The following is a 22159-nucleotide window of genomic DNA, read 5'->3' on the forward strand; positions in this document are numbered from 1 at the left end:
ATATATATATATATATATATATATATATATATATATATATATTCAATTGAGGAAATGACCCAATCGCCCACATTATGGGTTCACAATAGAAGAAAGTGAGGATCTTAAATATTGAAATAAGATTACTACTTTATAATAAAATTTAAATATGTCTTCTCATATCAAGTTCTGACCTACTTTTCTAGAAGTTCCTGCCCCCAGGTCAAAAAAAATCCTCTCTTGTCCCTGAAGTTAGTGGCTGCTGAGGAGCAGAGGCAGGTGATGCTAGGCAAGTCCGGGGGAGTGAGTGACCACCATCTCTGACTCTCTGACTCTCAGTAGGGACAAGCAGGCCTCGGCTTCTCTCCTAGCCCTGGATGAGCTTTGGCTTTGGGTAGCTTCCACCTCCTTGTCAGCACGTCCTGCTTTCGGCTCCTGCCCTGCACTCTCCCTATCTTTACAATCAGACGGCCATGTGATGCAGGTGGTTCTCATGCAGAGTAAACAGTCTGAGTCATTTCTACAGCACTGTTTGAGTTGTAGAGAGATTGTCTTTATCTGATGTGGTAGAGTCAATAGTACAATAATACATACACTCTCTAGGTTGAGTCTGGGCGGGCACTGCAACCATATGAGTTATAAGATCTAAACTAAAAGCAGCTTAGATCTTGGCAAACACTGAATACCCTAGTAAACGTTAGCTTGGCAGCCAAGCCTTCTGATGGTTTCTTTTGCAGTGTCTGTACTGTTTAGATGCACCAAACACATAGATATACTTTTTATTTGCCGTTCCCTTCCAAGGTTTCAGGTACCCAGTATCAATCATGGCCTGAAACTGTTAAATGAAAAGTTCTAGGAAAAAATAAAAGCATCCATAAGCTTTAAAGCATGTGCTCTTCTGAGCAGTATGATAAACTCACACTTGGCCCATCCCTGGATATTCATACTATATATATATGCCACTTGTCTGACCATCTCCACTATGAGATTGTGGCAGTACCATGCTGCTGGTGTCTGGTAAATCTCTCTAGAAGCCCTATGCTGTGTCGTGTACCCCACTTCACTTCCTCTCATCGGATAGGCCCTGCATCCTTTTAATATCACAAAAAAAAGATGAAAATAACAATGTATAATTTTGAGAAAGAAAGGGAAAACATTCGCTTTTTTATTACTAAGCATTATCGTAACTATTTTTCTCCTGACACTGTTGTTAATCTTACCATTCCTAACTTATCAGTTAACCTTTATCATGTCTGTGTAGGAAAAAAATCAGTGTTCTACCTCCATATCTGTTGCTGTGATAAAATGCTCTAACCAAAGTCATCCTAGGAGAAAATGTTTTCTTTGGCTTATACATCCAGGTCACAATCTATCGCAGGGAAGTCAGCAGGAATTTATGGACTGAAGCAGAAACCAGATTTATTCTGAGATGTGACATCTCACTCTATGTCAGGGAATGGCCTTCCTCCCATGCTTCTCCCTTGCTTCTGCCTCCCAAATACAATGCAGATGTAGGCCACATACGCAACTTCTTTTGTTTAGAAATGGTTTACTTAGCAGAGAGCTACCGGAACTTTCCCCACCTGGAAGAGTATCAAAGTCAACAGAAGAACACACAATGTATTTATTAGTGTTTTATTTATCCTAATACTTATTGTCATATGTGTGTGTTCGCATGGTGTGTGCTGTGAAGTCTGGTCCTGAAGAATATGTTTGGAGGTCAGAGAACATGGAGTCAATTTTCTACCTCAACCTTTATGTGGGTTTGGAGATTGAATTCCAATTGTCAGGTTTGTACAGCAGACACCGTGACCCAATGAGTCACCTTGCACGACTTTTGTCTTAGTTACTTTTCTTGGCTGTAGTAAAATACCACGACTACACAACTTATAAAAGAGATCACTTAGTTGGCTAATGACTTCAGACAGCTGGAGTCCAGGATGGTGGAGCGAAGGAACAGCTGAGGGCTCACAACCTGAGCCACAGGCGCAAGACAGAGAGCGTGTAGGCTTGCTGCCATCTTGGTTTTGATTCTCAACTATCCAATTTATCTGTTGTTTATGGGAGACATGTGCTGGGATAAGGCAGTAAACAAAATAAACAAAAATCTTTGCTCTCGTGGCGTTTACTGTGTGGGTGGGAAAGTGAGAAAGACTATAAGCAGATAGCCAAAGCACTGGAGGGAGAAGGGCTGCAAAGAACAGAGTAGGGGAGGGACTAGGGATTCTGGGAGAGAAGTGGGGATCTCTTACAGCGAGTAATGGGGAGCCAATCTGAGCAGAGAAAAGCAGGGACCTCTGGTACAGCTCTGAATGACATTCCATCAGCAACTCAAAGAGGGATGAAGCCCCATACCCCTGGCATCTGAGGACAGCTTGACAGCTAAGTGTCCTGAAATACAAGTGTCCTTTGGGCATAAGGTGCTGTTGTGGCAACTGAAACTGTATCCAACACATGAGGCCTTTGAGGTACGGGGAATAATACCCGCTTTTACAAATGTCTACACTATAGGTTAGCTAACTTCCCATAGTGCTGTGGTTCTCAAACCACGTGGTTCTCAAGATTTCCAGGGGCAAGTGGAGCCAACAATCCATCTAGGACCCTCCAGAGGTGTCCCTAATTTAGATAAGTTGCAAGTCACTCTCTAAAAGTGTCAGCCCTGCATAGACTCTGTGCCAGGAGAAAACAGCACAGACCTCCCTGGCCTTTCCCTAAATGGATCATATCCTCGTGGGAGACAGTTGGATGTGCAGGTCAGAGTGCTTACCAACAACAGTGTGGCGACGATGTCTATCTCATTGGACAGGCTTCTCTCTACATATTGTGTGTGGGTAAAGTCTATGTTCTCACATCTGTGAGTACAGCTGATGTTGACAGTGCCCACAGCTATTTGTAACCGTGCCTGTCCTCTCTGCCATCTGCCCGGTGTTTGGCGAGAGTAAGTTCCACTGCTTCTGATTGCTGAGTTCCAGCTCAACCTGTTTGCCCTTGGAATGGTCTCCAGTAAGCCACGTGACTAGCAATCACGTTTTAATATGTTCTTGCCTATGCCTTTCCTCACTCCACTGATTGAACCAACTCAACTCCCAAAGATTATTTCATTAGGGAGCTGCCCTTTCTTAACTACATGATGATGGTTGCTAACCATATGAAGCCAGTGGCCCCCCTGTGCTAACCAATGTATTTTCCAGCCTTCTTGTGGTCTCTGCCTTACTTTTACAAAGCCACCGAAAAACTATTGGACTGCCCTCATTACAGAGTGGTCCCAAAGGCTCCATGCCTTCTGTAACCTACGTGGTCACCTTGAAGGTCCTTATGTTTTCTAAAAGAGGTCATGGATTTTTTTTTCCCCAGTGCCTCTACATAATCGTGTTTCAGAGGTTCTGTTAAAACTGGTGAAAGGTTTACTGTCCCAACTGTGCCCAGACACAAAAGAGTCATTGTTCACTTGACCTTTAGTTGTCAATTGGCCAATTTTTTTTTTCTGCTGATTGAAATCATGGCTATTTCCAAAATGCCAGATTGGCACGCCACCCGGGATCACAGGTTGCAGCAAGGTTTGTCCACTAAAGTACATCCAGGAAGGAAATGAGAATAAGGAAAAGACTCCCCTCCCCCTCAGAGACGTGCCTTCTTTCTCCTTCTCCTTTGGAAAATGGGAATTACAAAATAAAAGAAGCTGTCTACAATGACAAGACCAAGGTTGAAAGCTGTGAGTTGTCTAAGAAAAAAAGAGACTAACACTTGTGCCTTCTCCTTGAAATATTCTCCTCAGCACCACCAACTTCATCCCTGGCCAATAGAAGCCCAGGGGAAATGATAGAGGGAATAACATAACCTTTGGTTGTGATTGAGAAAGGTACCGGAATTGCTTAATGTTCCATGTAATCTGTTTGAATGGACCTGTTGAAGTGCGCCAGCTGGAGGAGATATTATTTATAAAAGCAACAAGCAACCTTCAGCAAGGAAGCAGAAACTCTGAAATAATGTGGAAAATTTTGATTTCAAAGTCCTATTCTTAAAACTCTCCCCCGCTAGGGTTTTGTATAATTTAAACGGGTTTTGACTGTTTCCAAAATGCCCTAATTCTTTTACTGAATGGAGCTATTTCTGAGCACCTTTCTCCACCCCCCAACCTCCATGGGATTTCACAGGCCCAACTACCAAAAAAGAGCTTTGCAGATTCTGAATGGATCATTTAATGTAAACATCGCCTTGAGATGAAACCAGTCTGTGTTAACAATCCATTGCCATTTGTGGCAGATGAGAGCCCTGTGGCTTCTCTAGAACAGAAGGGCTCCATTTTACACTCTACTCACTCTCCTGACCCACGTGAGAGAGCTGCTGTCCTTATAGAAGGGTCAGCAGCTGGGGAAAGGGACTATTCAGGAGGAAGTCACGGGGCTCCTTAGAGTAACCTGTTTTCACCACCTGTGTTAGATTAATGAGGTGACAGTGCTGTCAGATCTTTGTTTCCAGAGAAACAATGACAGTTTTTATTAAAAAGTTTTTAATATAGCAGAGGACAAGCCCAGGAGTTGTTCAAACTCGTGACCTGATCCTTAAGATCATCTGGAAACCCTGATGGAAATATCACAACAGGGTCAAGAAGCTTTTTGGCCAGTTTCTGATATCCTCAGAACACTAAAATACAAAGGACCCTGACCAAGTGTTTGAGGAGACTTGTGGAAGATTGATGGAGAACAGTAACCTGGGAAGGCATTGGTAATAAGTTACTCATGTTAGCAGCTATTAAAACCCACTCCTAATTTACAGTGCCTACAAAAGCAAGACACTCAGAGCAGCATGAGAGTAAACAGTTGAGGGATGCACTCTAGAAGCTGATAACACACTGCTTATGCTTTCCTCCAGAAAATCCAGAGTACAAAAATCAAATACAAAAGAGCTCAAAATCAAGTTCAGCAGAGTACTGAAATCAAACACATAGCTGAGACCCCCGGTCAGAAACACCTACTGTAGTCTCCTTTCTGTTGTACATGGTGGCTATCAGGGTCTTCAGGAGCCTTTGGGAGCTTCTTTACTGAAGATGAGAAGCTTATCAGCATCTTAGTACTTGAACAATGACCAGCTCCACTCAGTCAGCCATGTCTGTTGTCCCGGAAGGCTGCAGCTATCCTCCAACGGTGACACTTGACTTTTCCTGAGGAGCATTTCAAAAAACCCAGCGTTCTGTAAAGGCCTTCTGATGGACCTCTGGATGATTCAACAACACACAGTAGAGCTTCTACTTCTAACCAGTGATGGGTATTTCCATGTGCATTCACTTTTCAGGAGGGTTGGAGACTTCTTACTAGTTAAGTTGAAAATGGGCTACTATGAATGCTTGTGGGAAAGTTCACAGATTCCTCAGCACCTTGCTAGAATTTAAGGAAGGTGATGTTCTGCATGGGACCAGTGTATGCAGGCTTGTAAGCACTGAGCTCTCCTCTGAGGAGAACCACCAGTTCCTTTTCTTCGCAGAGCTTTGTTGGCCTTGAGAATTGATTACAGAATATTAATGTTGGCAGTGATTTTTCTAAATAAAAGTCATGATCACTAGTAAATGCTGGGTTAGTGTTATAATTTTTACTTTTATTATTTGGTTCTTTATTAAGAGTTATTAAACATCATTTTGCCAGCAAGGGCATGTTGGTATCTCCGTCATCTAAACATTCAGTATTCTCGACAGGGGGATGACAAGGTCAAGGTCAGACTGAGCTATACCGTGTCAAAGGACACAAAAGTTGACTCGGATATTTTGTCAACGAGTATTAGTATTGTTGTATTTTTATTTATATCTTCCAAATGCTAGTTATTAAACATGTGCACATTAAGGTTTGCATAGGAATTATTAATGTTACCATTGCTAAGAGGACAGGCAAAGCTCCAAATACACACTCACCTCACCGGCTTCTGCCAAATGGTCAGGAGCAGGGGACCTCAGTAGTGAAGTGTACTAACTGACTCTGTGGAGCTGGGTCAGTGCTGAAAGCATTCAGATTTGCTTATGTCGCTTATGTTGATTAATAGCATAGCATATGCATAAGCTCAGGCTACAGAGGCAAAGACAGAGAGAGAATAGGGAAGGAACACAGGAGTTAAAATTACAGATGCGAATATCTGAATCGTGTGTCTACCAACTTCATTCCAGACTATGGGCCAGTGGTAGAAGGGAGATGTATGTAGGGATGGATTCTCTTCTAAGTAAAATTCCACACAATGAAAAATCCCAAGGCATACAACCGTTCCCCAAGAAGCCCACCTGTCCTTCATTCCTTCCAGGAAGAGAGAAAGGAATGTTTCTCTGCCAGCACCAAATACATATTTGATTTGTGAAACTTCGAAGGGTAGCTTCCAGGGCCTGCTTTCACTATCTGCAATTCTCGGACACTACAGGACCATCCACTGAGCTCTTTAGAACTAAAGCTTTAAAAGAGAAACAGCTGAACCCATTTGGAAGTTAGCATAGTGTGTCATTTTAGAGGTGGATGATTTCCCTAAAGCCTTAGAGATGCCTGACATTTTAAAGACCTTTTGGTTTAGATTGGCATAGCTCTAGGTGTGCAGTGTCTCTAAATACGGATCTTCTGTGTGCTTAAATATTTAATCAGTATAAAAAATCTAGGTGTGGTCTGCAGAAGAACTGTGTGTGCCGTGGCCTGTCATTAACTGCCTTACTGGACACAGCTGTGCAATGGTCGTCCTGAAACAACAAACCAACATGTAGATGTCAAAACAATAAAGGAACACTTGTCTACAGTGTGACCTTTCTGTCTGACAGTCATTCTTCACTCCTTGGAGCAGTCCCAGCAGTTCTTGATCAGAGAAGAGAAGTCTCCTGTGAAAAGTCCTTGACTCAAGATGGTAATTTCTCCTCTATTTATTCACTGAGAATATTCAGCCTTGGCTCATTGATATGATATCTACATTTCTTTTCAAAACACCTTAAAGAATTGTTTTATATATAGAGAGAGATATAGATATAAACATATATAGTACATAATAATGTATAATATATGAAATCTTGGAAAAAGCTTTACTTCTCATTGGGAAAGGATGTTTTACAATCAAGAAGGATGCTGAGCCACACCGCTAACCAAATCTTTTAGTAAATGACAGAAATGGAGGAATGAGTCAATGCCGTGCTTCACTTGGGATCTGCACCACTTTCCTTCCCTGACAGTGAACTATATGAAAAATAAGAAAGTTCACCTAATAGAATTTCTATATTATTCAATCTTACTTAATACATCTATGATACAGACAAAGCATTCAAGTGAAAAGACAAAGAAATCCATCAGAAATAGTATAATCTTTTTCTCCTTCTGTTTCTTACTCATTTATTTGCTAATACCTAAAGTCATCTATTATGCCCTGGGCTCTTTAAACTTAACAATGGAAAATAGTGTAAATATTATCTCTACTTTGCAAACTCAGGCCAGCAGAGAGAGTCCAGTCAAATGAGCATTCACTTACATAGTGCAATCTGCAAAGGACTAGCACAGCATAAATTCACATTTTAGGGATAAGACCTGACACTAGCTCCTAACTGAGAAGAGGAGGTAAGGAGGCTTCCCAGGAGAAATAACAGAAAAGTTAAAACAGTGAGTGTGCTTAGGAGAGAACACTAAGCAGGAAGACACCAGATTTGGCTCCCTAGAAAGACAGGAAAACTCCACAAAGAAATCTAGATAGGAAGCAGAACCAGAAGCAAACATCAGAGACTGCAAATTATTTTAGATAAGAAAAGATTTGTATTTTAGATTGTACTTGGGGCTGGGAACCATGGAGAGTGAGTGACCTAGGGATGATGAACCAAGGATACCCACTAGAGTTACGGTGGGAGGCAAGAGTGGCTTTCCTAAGAGTGGCTGTGAGCTGGGAGGTGAGAAGGATGCAGAGGGAGGGGAGGTGGGAGAGGGTAGGATGCTAAGATCTTGGGTCAGGAATGGAAGTGCTGCTGTTGCTGCTGCTCAGAGCAGGCAGTGGTCTGGAGCGAGATGAACATGATTTCAAGCACATAGCCTTGATTCGACTGTTGGGCATTTAAAATGACTGAAGTTGGGGATAGATAAGTTGGACATACAGAAGCTGAGAAATAAGAAACCGGTTGAAAAGTGTTCAAAGGGAACTCTGTGACAGTTTTTTTTGTTTTTTTTGTTTTTTTTTTTCCAGCATTGAGTTCTGGCGGTTAACGTTATAAACATCTTTCAGGAACTAGAAAACAGAAAGCAAGGTTCTGCTACCTGTGTCATTTTAATATTTGACAGCACTGTAATTTCCAATGAACATATTCATCTATTTTTACCACCATTGCTGGTAACAAAGAGAAAGCATAGCAGAGAACTGAAGAACTTGCTGCAGGAGGAGCAGGAGGAAGAGCAGCCACACCAGAAATGCTTTTGTACTTGAACTGCCAGATATGTCTCTTCTCACACACTATTTGCTGTAATATTTTCTGTCTTATAGTAGGATCTGGGCTTGGTGTTTTTTGTTTTTTTAGTTTTCAAAGATTATTCTTCGTTTTAGCTTATGAATTTTCAGAATTGGTGCTATTGTTTCTTGCTTGAATTTTGTGGGGTTAATGGTAAGGGCAATTTCCTTTTTCCAACTGTAGCCCTATACCTCTACAGTAGTGACGACAGAGACATGAGACAGTAGTCGAGGGACAATAGCATGTTAGTGGCTTAACTAGGTGCATGATGAATATTATAGTAATTCTTTGGCAACATTTATTCTCAAAAATTTCTCTACCATGAAATGCAGTGAAAAATAAAATATGAACCTATATTTCTTTTCTTCTCTTCAATTCAAATCTATTTCTTGGATTTAAAACAGTCTGTTTCCTGGAAATAATAACTACTGTATAGGCAGGGCACTTGGGGACCAAAGTAAGGCTCACATTCAAAGGGTATACAGATGCACCTTGTGTTATAGAGAAAGAGCAAGGATGCAATACCTTCTTTTAAAGTTTAAAACAATTTTTCATACACTCTATTTTGACCTTGTTCTCCTCTTCCCTAACATTTCCCAGATTCTCTCCTCATCACTTCTTTACCCACCCAGCTTCATGCCCTCCTCTCTCTTTCCCATTTCTCTCCAAAACCAAAACAGTCTTAAAAAAAAAAAAAAACTCAAAACAAAACATAGAGTCCATTTTGTGTTAACCAACTGATGCAGGGTGTGGGGCCTGCCTAGGAATGTGGTTAAGGTACCAGTGATACTCCATTGAAGAAAAACAAGTTTCTTTTCCTCAGCAGCTAGCAATTGCCAATTGCTTTTTGGTTAGGAGTGGAACATTGTCTACGTTTTCTTCTCAGTGAAGGGACTTTTGTCTGGTTTGAACTGTGCAGGTCTGGTGCATGCTGTCACAGTGTCTGTGAGTTCGTATGTGCATCAGCTCTGTTGTGTCTTGAAGATACTCTTCTTAGAGTCATCCACCACCTCTGGCTTTTGCACTCTTTCTATCCCCCATTCCTTCTCCATAGAGTCATGAGCCTTGATGGGGGAGACTTTTATGAAGATATCCTGTTTCCGACTGAGTGCTCAAAGTCTCTCACTCTCTTAACAGTTGTCAGTCTCTGTATTAATTCACATCTACTGCAAGAAGAAACTTCGTTGATGAGTGTTAAGTAATTTTCTGCTCTATGGGTACAGCAATATGTCATTATGTGTCATTGTTTTATTACTATGCTCCTTTAGCAGTAGGTTTCTTCCTAGGCTCATGATCTATTTAATCTCAGGTTCTTGGCCACTTTAGCACTGTCAAGTACAGATTCCAACTCAGAGTGAACCTTAAATTTAAAAAGAAGAAGGAAGAGAAGTGGAGAGGGGAGGTGGAAGGGGGAATAGGAGGGGAAGGAAAGGGGGAGGGGGAGGAGGAGGGGGAAGAGAAGGAGGAGCAGGGAGGAGAAAAGAATGAGGAGGAGGAGGAGATGGAGATGGAGAAGGAGAAGAGGAAAAGTGGTGTTAATTGGTTACTCCAATAACATTTGTGCCACTACTGTAGCTGGTAGATATTGATGATTACTTTCCTCCTCTGGTAGCCTGTAGAGTATCTTCCAGCATCATAAACAATGTAATAGTAAATAAATCTTGAACTCAAATTATAATTGCTGTGAGTACAAATCATGCTTTGGAATATTCAAAATAGTATGTGTGCACATTCACGTGTGTGTGTTTCTGCAGTCACCGATTACTAAGTTGTGCTGCATATTAGACATTTTTATATTCTGAGCCTTCTCTTACAACTCTCTTCTAAAATTTCAACATTCATATTATGAGCAACTACTTATTAGAAATTTGATCATGTCAGTAAGAAAAGTACTAAAGTACTAGCTATTGATTATGATATACTTCTCTTTTAAAAATCTTAAAAAATATGAGATACAAACAGATAAAAGTCTAAAGGTAAAATTTTACTAAAGGTAAAATTTCAGGATCACTGGATACTGACAGAAAGCGTCTTTGCATTCTTCCTCAGTGATAGCGCTGTCACATTGCAAGTTTCCTGCTTTCCTAGAGATTTGTCCTTAATCTAAGAGATATAAAACTCATCAAAATGGTCACTGTTGATTATATAGACTTGGTTTCTGTCTATCTCAGTCTACTTCAAAGAAATGTAAGTAATGTGCAGCAACATCATTTCAGAATTTCCAGCAGCTTTGGGAGCTAGCTAGTGCAAAGGAGCATAAACATTGTGATATTAGGTGACACATGATTCCCTTGTCCTGGGAACAGAAAAAACTCTGGATTAGAATGCTAATCTAGAGTTGATGACAAGAGACTCATGGGAAATCAAGACTCCATTATTGATCAGTTGCTGGTGTTGAGTTCCATGTGAAAGGTGGGGCAACAGCTGGACTGCTGCACAATGGAAAAGAAAGCAGAAGTGCTGGGGATAAGCCAGACTGGCGTTTTCAGTGGTAATCAACTACAAGAACTTAAACTCCTAGGCATACCCTCCTTAGGGATGCAAAGTCTGACTTTATGTGATATGTAATGTATTATATACCCAAACTAAGAAATTAACAAGCTTCACCAAGTCCATTCCTATCACAGTGGACCACAGGAAAGAAGGACAATGGTTATAAAAGAAAATTAGAGACTGGATCCAGATGAAAAAGGCTAGAACAGGGAGTGGCTCTTTGGGTAAAGTACTTGCCTTGCAAACCAAAGGACCTGGGTTCGAGTCCCAGAACTGAGGATACTATAATCTCTGTGCTGGGAAGGTACAGATAGGTGAATCCCTAGGGCCAGTCAGCTAGCTTAGCCTATTTGGTGAGTGGTAAGTTCTAGGCCAGTGAGAAGCTTTGTCTGAAAAAACAAGTGGTTATGGGCAGTATCTCAGATTGTTCAATAGCTTCCACATGCATGTCATACACATGAGAGTGCACATACCTGCACATGAAAGCACATACACACCAAAAGGAAAACTGAATAAATGCAAGATTAAAATCCAACATAGTTCTTGGAAGCCTGCTGGAGAAGAGCCACTGAATATCTTAGGCAAGGGCAGAGAGAATGAACAATGTTCTTGGAGTTTCTTGGAGACAATGATGTCATTGTACAGTCTTGAAGATGCAGGCCAACGTGCTTAAGACTCGTGGGTCATTCGATCTGGTGTATACTTGAAAGAAGGAACACGTTAGTGACAAAATGACAGTCATCATGGAAGTGGGGTAGGAGTAGGGGTGGGAAAGGAAGGGTCCCAGGGTGTCCATCAGACATCCCTTCAGCTTCTCTGTAGGTTTAGAGTTTATGGAGCTAAAAAGTTGGTTACAGATTAAACCCAATTTAGCCTTTTAGCACTCTGAACATGAAAGGCTGTGGAAATCAGAGCGAGGGGGGGGGGCAAGAGATCATCACAAGTAGAAACGCCCACTTCAATCACATACCATGTTTATGCTAATTATGGTGGTTTGGTTTCCCACGGGAAATGAAAAGAAGCCTTTTATGTTTCACAAAAACTTGTGAAAGATATACAAAAAACAAAAAGAAAGAAAGAAAGAAAGAAAGAAAGAAAGAAAGAAAGAAAGAAAGAAAGAAGAAGAAAAGAAAGAAAGAAAGAAAGAAAGAAAGAAAGAAAGAAAGAAAGAAAGAAAGAAAGAAAGAAAGAAAAGAAAGAAATGTTTACTGCCTGTCCTTTTGAGTGCAGCCGTGTGGGATATCTCATTGACTTGGAGCCACTTTATAACTGTACATTGTAGAAAATGAATAGTAATGTAAATAACAGTCCACAGAAATGCAAATGATCTGTCTGGTGGAATGCAATTAGTTCTTGGTTCATTTAAACATTCTATTCAGCTCTCCTTATTGTCTATATATGTATAGCTCTTTGAATTCTCCTTTGAAAAAGCTGTAACTGTTTTGAAGGAAGCTCTTCCTATGTGGCCCAGACTGGCCTGACCTCATGGTCTTCCTGGCCAAGAATGACAGCCACTATCTTTCAGAATATTGTTGCTCAGAGTGTGGTTTGGAATATCCAAGACAAATTAAGTATATCATCCCCAGTCTAATTCAAAATCTATATTGTAAAGGGCCCAGGACCTAAACAAATCAAAAGTTATCCTATCCTTATGCATCAGACATGTTGATATTGTTAAGACACCAATTAAATCCAAATTTAACAACTTATTCAATGCAATGGCTAGCAGAGTAACAGCTGGCTTCTTTGATAGGCTTATCCTAAAATTCACATGGAAATTCATGGGACCAAGCAATGCTGAAAATGAGAAATAACGGGCAGCAGACTGACGCTTTGTATTGATAACTAATAATGAGATAGATAAATAAGGTGACATACTCAACAAATAAAACAACAAATACTTGAGCATGTATGGCACTGTGACAGCAACTCTGACCACTGTGACAGCTGCGAAGTGGTTGTGGTTGTGTTGCATGGACACATTAGATAGAAGGGTGGTTCACCACCGCACAGGATGGAACAGGATGGAGTGCGGTTTCAATCCTGCTACTCACAATGCTGTGCAACTTGAAACCCAAGAACCTTTACTTCCAGGATTTTTCACTTCGTGATTTTTTGGACAGCGGGTGAGCTCCGATCACTGTTGGTAACAGAAACAGGGGAAAATGCAGTTGCAGGTAAGAGGGCGCAGCTGTGGAAACTTCTTTACCAAAACTGGGGCTGACGATGGAGTCAGTACCTAGGGTACCGATGTGAACTTTCATAAAAGCTCCTGGAGAAAGTCATAGAGTGTGCTATAGCAAAGGGACAAGAAGAACCAATGGGCAACTGTATGATGGAGGAATTGCTTCAGAAAAAGAAAACTGAAAAGATTGCAAAAGAATTCAAAATGGTAGTTGCGTCTGAGTAAGAGGGAAATTTGAAGAATACTATAGACCAGTAGCTACAAAATAGATTATATGTGTGTATGAATGAATATGCCACAGTGAAAACTGTCACTTTGTGCAGGAAACACTGGATGCTAAGACTGAAACCAAGTAGATTTCAAATGTGTAACTCCAGGGATATGATTCACATGCATGTATATGTATGCTACACATGTGTGAGTATACACACCCTATAATGTAAATGATGATAATCTATATGGCCTTTGAATCAAGCCACCAAACCCCAAATTATATATTCATATCCTGTTCGTACTTGGCAAAACCCAACTAAGACAAAATAAAACCGACTGATGCCTGGACATCTTTGAATTGTCTAGGTTTTCATCAGGCAGTAGCTGAGTTCTGTGAGCTGTTACAGAGTTCAAATCTCTTAACTGTCGAAACTCTACAGAAGACTGAGCCTGTCATCTGTTCTCAAGACCAGGAAAAGAGTTATTCTGTAGGCTGATGCAATTTCTGCCAGAAAATATTGATTGCAAGCTTTTAAAAATGCTTAGCCCTATTCAGGGATTATTTTGTCCTTTCCCTTACCTCTGTTCAGCTGATTAATTCTGCCCCACTAAGCAACCCATACCTCTACTGTTGTTTAACTTATTGTATTGAAATAAATATTATCTTGTTAGGATTCTTTAATGTGTTCACTTTGCAGAATAATTAGCTTCCAGCTTAATATATCCAAAATGAGCTCACATTAAGAGCTAAGTAAATATATACTACCTTGAACTTGTTTAAGATATTTATTCCAGTTTCTCTTCATACTCTATGATAGACTTCCTGAGGGCAGAGGTCTTAACCAGCTGCACCCCATCTGTACAGATCATATGACCATACACATACCAACTGCTTCAAACTGTTTGAATGACATAGAAGGGTTTTATTTTTCCCCCTTTATTAAAGTAAAACACATCATCTCTGGTCCTTCAAAGAATTTCAGTGTTGCAAATCAATGTTTCTGCAGATTATCTATTCTTTGTGCCTCTACAATAAAAAGCTGATTTCTTAGGTATGCAAGACCAGACCACAGAAGTGAAGAACAGTATATATATATATATATATATATATATATATATATATATATATATATATTGTTTATATATATATAAACAATGATGTTTGAGCCAGGTATGGTGACATACTCCTGTGATCCCTGAATTTCAGAGGCTGAAAGAGAAGGATCACAAATTTGGGGTCATCCTGAGTTACATAATAAGATCCTGATTCCAAACAAGAGGACAAAGAGCAACAGAACACAACGAACCAGGAGTCCGTCTCTCTGGGACCACCTAGGTTTCCAGCAGGAAGAGGAAACTTGAAAATTTCTACTCTATCATACCAACAATTATTCAGTATTTATGATGCATCAGTGGTGAAGAGAAAAATTTAAAACATCAGCTTAAGAGGATGGAAATTGTGGAGAGATGGATAGAAGGCTCAGCAGGTGGGGCCTCTTGAGCTCTGACAGGGGTCCTGAGCTGAGTTCCCAGCATGCACCTGTAACTCCGGGGGATCCAATGTCGTCTTCTGGCTTCTGTGGATGCTAGACACATTTACACGTAACACATGGAGACACATGAATCCTCCGAATTAGAGAAAAAAACAAATACTTTTATTTAAAGAGAAGAAAACAGAAATCATCATAATTAAAACAATGTTCTACCCTCGCCCCCCAAATAGATGTGTCCCCTAATATAAGGGTCATTTTGTTGAAGAGAAGTTAGAAATAGCAGATGAAAAAGAAAATGCTTCCCTTCTCTCTCTCTCTCTCTCTCTCTCTCTCTCTCTCTCTCTCTCTCTCTCTGTGTGTGTGTGTGTGTGTGTGTGTGTGTGTGTGTGTGTATTCCTAAAAACAGGGCAAAAATATGCAAAGATTTCCTTCCTTCCTCGTTGAGGGAAAGCAGGTTAGTCACTGGAGATCACCTAGACCTGAGTCAGGCTGGAGCCAAGATGAGATAAATCGACATAACTAACCTTGCCAACTAGACGTTATCGTCCATTGGTGGCTCCATCCAGCTGCGTCTTGGAGAACAAGCTCCCAGAGCTTTGGTAGATAACAAAACATGAGGGTTAGAAGTCCCTTAGACAAAATGGAAGGGCTTAGATGAAACGGTGTGGCGTAGTGTTTAGATGGAACCCACACACACGCTGCCTAGACTTTAAACTTTCGTTGAACACAGGGTGAATGCTAGATAGTTTTTGTGGTGTGGTACTTGGGGTGGGGGGAAGAGAGCACATGTTCATATGTGTTTAGCATGTTTTCCAGATGGTTTTGAGCCAGGATCAGCTCCATTCACTGAGGCAGGGCCCTACAGATCCAGAGATAATTGTGCCAACCTTTCCACCAGTCCAAGCCCCAGAAACTCAACCTCACTTCCCCTCATCTTATAACTTCTCTACAATGTGCTCTTTTCTTCTGTCCTTCTGCTAAGAAAGGATAGAAACTTAGGTTGTAGCTCTCCTTGAGAGGACCTGGTCCCAAAGACTCCCATGCGTACGTAGGAGGCAGATATCAGTCAACTTCTAAGTAGGGAAAAATGAAAACTTTTCCTCCCCTGTGATAAAAAGCAAAACTTTACACTCAGTGATTGTGGTGTCTGAACAAACTCGATAAAGCGTGCAAATTTTATAATATCACATGTCATCTGTAGTATTTTTTCAGGCAAGCATTAAAGATTACAACAACAATATGAAATCCTCACCAGGAGAATTTTTTTTTTTTTTTTAAGACAAGCAAGTGTTGATTGTAAACAAGTGGCCTCCTGGGCGGACTCAGACAGTACTCTTGAGGGTCTGTGGCTAATTGCTGACTCTCGGGTGCAGACAAAACAGTTGTGAGCACCTGGCCCTGTGAGAACATCATCACCTGAGGACAGAAGAGAAGGCAATGGCACTGCAGTAAAACGTGGCAAATGTGTTACTAAGCAAGCCAGGAACTTAAAGGGGCATTTTTTTAAACAGAAAAAAAAAAAAAGATTTTAGATTATTGATGAACCCTGATAGGAGAGAGTTAACATTACATATTCAAGATATGTACTCTTCTTAGCCAGAGTCTGCCATCTTAGAAAGCAGCTATAATTTGAGAGAAGAGATAAAGCAATAACCATCCCTAAAATCCTATTTAAACTTACGAACGTGACAAAAAAAAGAATTGGCTTAATTTGTTTTTCTCTTTGGTCCTATGGGATGTATTCATATAATTACTATGTCTTATTCCACAGGAAATGCAGAGGGATTCTGGGGTAGATGATGGGTGTGGTGTAATTGAACTGTTAAGTAGAAAATTGGTCTGGCTTCATCATTAGGAGGTACCCCAGATGGTTCTGCAATCAATCCAGAATCTCCCAAGTTTCCCAGATTCTCTCTGATATTTCCCCTTTTGAGTTCTCTCTCAGCATCTTTCACCCATTTTCTAAATGCAAATTCTTAATCCCATCCCCCAGTCAAGCATCCCCTCGAAATCTAACCCATTTTCATTTTCTTCCTTCGAATGCTGGGTGCCCGCCCCCGTGGCCCTCATCAGGAGGCTTTGGGTTGTAGTGATGGCGAAAGAGTCTCCTACCCTTTTTGGGATACAAATGTTTTGTGTACAAAGGCTGTGCTTTAAAGATGCATAACAGCATCTTTAACAGAATAACAGCATCTATTACTCAAATAGTAGGTGTTCAAGGTTTCATGCAGAAGCAAAAGGAATCGTGCCATGGTCTACACCAAAGGTTCTGAAATGCAGCATCTTTAGTGTTAGTCCTACAACTCTTTGCTACCCTCTCAGTGCTTGTCCTCAGACCCTGAATAGGGAACCAGCTTTGTTCACCCTTCCCCTTGACTCTGACTACAGCCTCACTCTCCCTCAATAGCCTCTGAAAAAGCACATAGGGTACCGAAGAGGAGAGTGTCATGCATACACTTCTGTAAGTATTGATGAGAATGAAGCAGACAGTGGAGTGCTACTGTTTGACCTAGAGAAAGTTAAGTTATGGCTAGAGAGCTCTAGAGTCTTTTTCCGTTGAAACTGGAAGATGCTACTGAAAGCTTTCAACTGGTGGCTCTGAAAGAAAATGCTCCCAGCTTCAAGTGATTAATTTGCAAAACATTTTAATCACAACTGTAAACATGAATGTACCCAGGAAATAAAAGCCACAATCAAGAGTGACTATTTTGGGAAGGTGAACTATGTACACATATCTTTCTGGGGATTAGTAGATGAGCTGTCAGGAATGTGCACAGTCTTCTCACGGGCTCTCCAAGAGTTGCTTTTCTTTGGTCCATGGTTCTCTGTTGTATGATTGAGCTCTGCTGTGATGCTTACTGTAAAGGAAAAGGAAAATCAGAGAAACTCAAGAGTCAATATATATATTGGTTGGATGGGCATTGAACTCATGTCCTCTGCACACCTGGGAAAGAACCAGCAGCGCACACGGCAAGGGAAGAAATGAAGCACCATTGCCACGTACTCCCAGCATTACTGACGAATCCGAACGGGCAAGAGACTCCATAAAGAAAGTGTCTCTCTGTGCCCTCATATAGTATAAGAAGCTCTGTGTGTGATGTATAGAAAGGGAAAGTTCATTTTAACCTGAGAGGCTTAAGTACTGCATCATCAAAAGAGCTGAAGGCAGCAAGACAACACAGCAAGGCTCTTGCACTAGTGAGCGCTCAGGGAGATTTAAGATGGTCTAGGTGTTTGTTCTTCCCCAAATCTGCTTTCGAGATCTTTACAAAGACTATGCTTAAGCTTTCCAAGTCACAAAAGAAAATCATCATTCATTGTACGCTAATATACTTGAATGTGAAAAGATTTTAGAAGACAGAATCCTTGAGAATCCTTGAGAATCTTTGCATCATGTTACAGACAGTGATCACATGACTGTGGAATCTGATGTCATGGCTTCATCACCTTCGGCTAACGTCTCTTACTATTTTTCCTTGTCAGTTGGATATCTGTCAAGGAAAAAAAATCTCATCAAATCCAGTGGTTTGGCTAAGACATGTTCTCCATTATTACAGGTATTATACAGATATATATTTCTTAATGATTCCCATGCTAGATTCTGAAACCCCATTCATACTGCAGAAATGTAAAACAAAAAACCAAAAACAATTGGTCAGGAAATAAATGGAATGTAGTCATGTACCCAGTTCATAAGTTTCTTAGAATTAAACCTTAAAATCTGCATGAAATTCTATCCTTGGAAGAATACACAGCAACAAATATCTATCAAATGTGAGCCATTATGACAAACTTAAGAAGCCCACGATCAAACCTTGGGATGAAGCAGGGGATTGATTTGAGAGGAAAACCTGGGACAGTGGTTGACCACTAGGGGAGAGTGACTCTCTGCATAAAGATTTGAAGCCAGGGGCCTGCGAGTTGCAAATGAAAACCACTGGAAGCCTTAAGCAGCGATGTCACATGTGGCTCTTACACCTAATCTTCTCACAGCTTGCTTAGTGACCCAGGTGTGTAGGGTTTCAAGAGAACAAGCAGAAGAGGAAGAGAGTGTGGGGTCAAGTGGCCCAAGTGTTGCAGTCACTATTTGCTCCTCTGTCCCAATGTCCACTGAATGACTACAAGACACAGAGTTCTGCAGTTGAACAGTTAGAATGAAAACAGACATACAAAGGAGAAACACGTTTGCAGACTCCATTCACATGTTCCAAACCACCAAATAAAGGTGCATGCCGTAAGGTTCTGCATAGATAACTACAGAACACATTAAACATACTTGCAGAAAGAAGAACACGCTAAATTTTTTAGTTGTTGAGCTATTTCGCATTTCCTGAACTATCATGAGGTCTTAAGGAGTTTATGCCTTTCTTTAAGCACTTTGGTTTTTTGTTCTTTTGGGACTGGATGATAGCACACCTGTAGTAAAAGACTAATGGCAAAGACTTCAAGCCACTGAAAAGCAGTGTATTTTATTATATCATTCACTTAAGGGCTTAGCGTGTTATGTTTTTATTTACTGAGGCATACAGAACCTACCAAGCATTGACCATGTGTGTTCTTAAGCTAAAAGCCCGAGAGAAGGTTGCAGCTAGAAACGGAATAAAGATTGTTGACCAAGAGGGAGAAATTTGGTGGAACGAGTCAACCAGAACCCTGACTATTGAACCTTCTCAGGGTTTGTATAGAAACAAGACCTGGCCTGGAAGCTGCCCAGGAAAATGAAATGCCCTCTGGTGCCAGGAACCACATCAGGTCAAACAAAGGGGAAAGGGAACTGTTGGCAAATACTATGGCTTCCATCTGTATGTGTTTATAGTACGAAAATCCACTGCAGAGTGCAGAGCAGCAGCCGCAGCAGGGGCAGAGAGAGTGCCTAGCTTAGAGTGAGTTCTGAGGCTCAGTAACACAGAGAAAGGCCAGGTGTGGAGATGCACCAGTAACTGAGGCAGGAATATTGTTGTTCAAGGCCAATGCTGGCTAGTGTCAGGTCTTGGAAAGAGAGAGGAGAAAGGAGGTTGTAGAGAAAGAGTTTGAGTCTGATCATTCAGTTAAAACACACACACACACACACACACACACACACACACAGAGGTACACAGTTAATTTCACAGTTAATTTTTCAGTATGCTACATGGCAAAGGTAGGGAGCAGGATTTAGGCATCCTGACAGCTGTCTCAGAGAAGGTGTCTCTAGATAGGAAAGGAAGGCTTAGTCGAGCTGCCTTGATGCCTAGGTGGCAAGGGCCTTGATGTGTTTCCTGCCCTGTTCATAGCCCTGTTTGCTCAGGACCTGGTTATCTAGAAGGCCTGAGTTCTCATGAGTTCTATTAGCAACTACATAATAAGTTCCAGACAAGCCAGGGATACGAGGTGAATCTCTGCCTCTATAAATGAAACGAGAAATAAACACACGGAAGAACACATCATTTTGGACTATGTCATACTCAGGAACAGCTATCTGGATGCTCTAGGCTTATCCTCCCAACTTCCCAAAGCGTGAGAAAACTCACTAAGTGTGTCAGCAAGGGTCAAAGAGATTGACTGATATCAGTACCTCACAAAGAGTCTTAATGTTTATCCCCGCTTATCAGAGTTTTGATGTTTCTGTTTTATTTTGATTTGGTTTGGTGTTTGTTTCTGAGTGGTTTTTTAATGGTTGGTGTGTTTGAATTTTTTTTTTTCCAATTTGGTTGCTTTTGGATGTTAGAACAGAATGTATCAGGCTTTCAAACAATAGATTTTTTTTGAATTCCAGAGTGAAGAGGGGCTTATACTAGGTCCTAATCTTACATTGTTCCTTACATTCCCACTGGAGGAGAGTTGGAGAAGAGGGACTCTGTGGGCCACCTGAGGTTCCTGTTTAACCCATGCCCACCCTGAGATGCATCATCTTGCAATAAGGAATTCCCAACATAGCCTGGGATCCTGGCTCACGTTCCAGTGGGTGATGAGAGAGCAATCCTTGGAATAGGCTGTATTAACCTTTGCCCTAGCTGGCACAGCTCTGATTTCTACAGGGGAGGGAAGGTTGTGGAGAGGCGCTCAATGGAGCTATGCCAAAACAAAACAAAAACAAAAACAAAAAACAAAAAAACCCCACAACAACGACAACAACAACAAAAACCGAATCACCGGGGCAAGCACAGTGACAGATGTTGACTGACTGTGGCCTGGGTGAAGAGAGTGAAGGAGGCCACAGTAACATAGCAGCTCCCACTCAGCTTCTAATGATTGTTGCCTACGTGGGCCAGTTCCTCCTCTTCCAGAAGGGTGTGTTTCTTGTTCACTTGACCTGTGGAGAGACACAAGGCTCACACTGGAAAGGTTCCATATTTGGTGTAACGTACAATGTCACCAACTTGAAATTCCTAGTAATTTTTTTTTTGGACTGGTAATTTTATTTTGTACCAGGTCCCTCCCTCCACAAAATACATGGTGTAACTCATCCTATTTTTAAGAGCAACCATTCATAGCTCTCTCTAAAATATTTTTAGGTATCGGGCAAGTCATTTAAAAGTTTAAATGTAGCAAATGCTCGACAACTGTAAGCCAGCTGATCAAGGAATGTGCCAACAGATTGGACACTGACAAGGCTCTCTGGATGAATCTTAAAACTTAGCGCTGTATCTAACCTAGTATTTGGGGCCTGTTGGCACTAGTTCATCCTGGGCATGCTGTCCCCACCTGAAAATACGAGGATTTGAGTCTTGTGGCATCTGTGACAGCATGCGCTTTCCGCTTCATTACTTTTATTTCTTGGGCTGTGTTTTAGCCAAGAAGCTGTCTTTCATCTTCCACTGACATGGGTTTTTTGGTTTGTTTGTTTTTTTCCCCAGGGACTTTAAACTACTGTGGGCTTTTGCCTGTCACTTCTACAGCAAGTTTGCAAGTCATGTTGTCTGACTTAGCCAGGGTTGGTGTGACGCTGTGTCTGAATCCACTGCAGGAAACATTACCTGACTCAAGAGCTCCCCTTCCTCCCTCCTTCTCGAGTTTTTAAATTGTGCTTTATACTCAGGTGTGTCTGTGTGTCTGCCACATATGTGCACACGCCTGCGGGAGCCAGGAGAGGTCATAGGGTCCCCTGGAGCTGGAGCTGTGGTAAGCCACCCAGTGTGAATGTGGGACCTGAACTTGGATCTTTTGGGAGAGCAATAAGCACTCTTTATGCTTAGTCATTTCTCCAGCCCCTATTTTACATTTTTCCCTTCTTAATGCCACCAGCTGTGCAAACATGCTATGTGTTGTAACAGGTTACCAATATAACATACAAAAACGCATAAGGATTATCTCATTGCTTATAATATACACATTTCAGTACATTAGAAATGCATTAGAGAAGGAGGGGAGGGGAGCGGGAGG

General features: G+C 41.2%; 1 protein-coding gene and 1 long non-coding RNA gene across 2 annotated transcripts in view; one reads left to right on the forward strand and one right to left on the reverse strand.

The window, feature by feature from the left end:
- Positions 1 to 22159, forward strand: part of Ccdc192 (coiled-coil domain containing 192) — a 191811-nt gene that overhangs the window by 75762 nt on the left and 93890 nt on the right.
- Positions 17433 to 22159, reverse strand: part of LOC110333374 — a 6555-nt gene continuing 1828 nt past the window's right edge. The window contains exons 2-3 of the long non-coding RNA XR_002381075.1: positions 20962 to 21089; positions 17433 to 17655 (exon numbers count right to left, since the gene is read on the reverse strand). This is a non-coding gene — a long non-coding RNA (uncharacterized LOC110333374). The remainder of the gene's footprint in view (positions 17656 to 20961; positions 21090 to 22159) is intronic.

This window comes from Mus pahari, chromosome 15 (assembly GCF_900095145.1).
Source record: "Mus pahari chromosome 15, PAHARI_EIJ_v1.1, whole genome shotgun sequence".
In the NCBI taxonomy this organism is placed as follows: domain Eukaryota; kingdom Metazoa; phylum Chordata; class Mammalia; order Rodentia; family Muridae; genus Mus; species Mus pahari.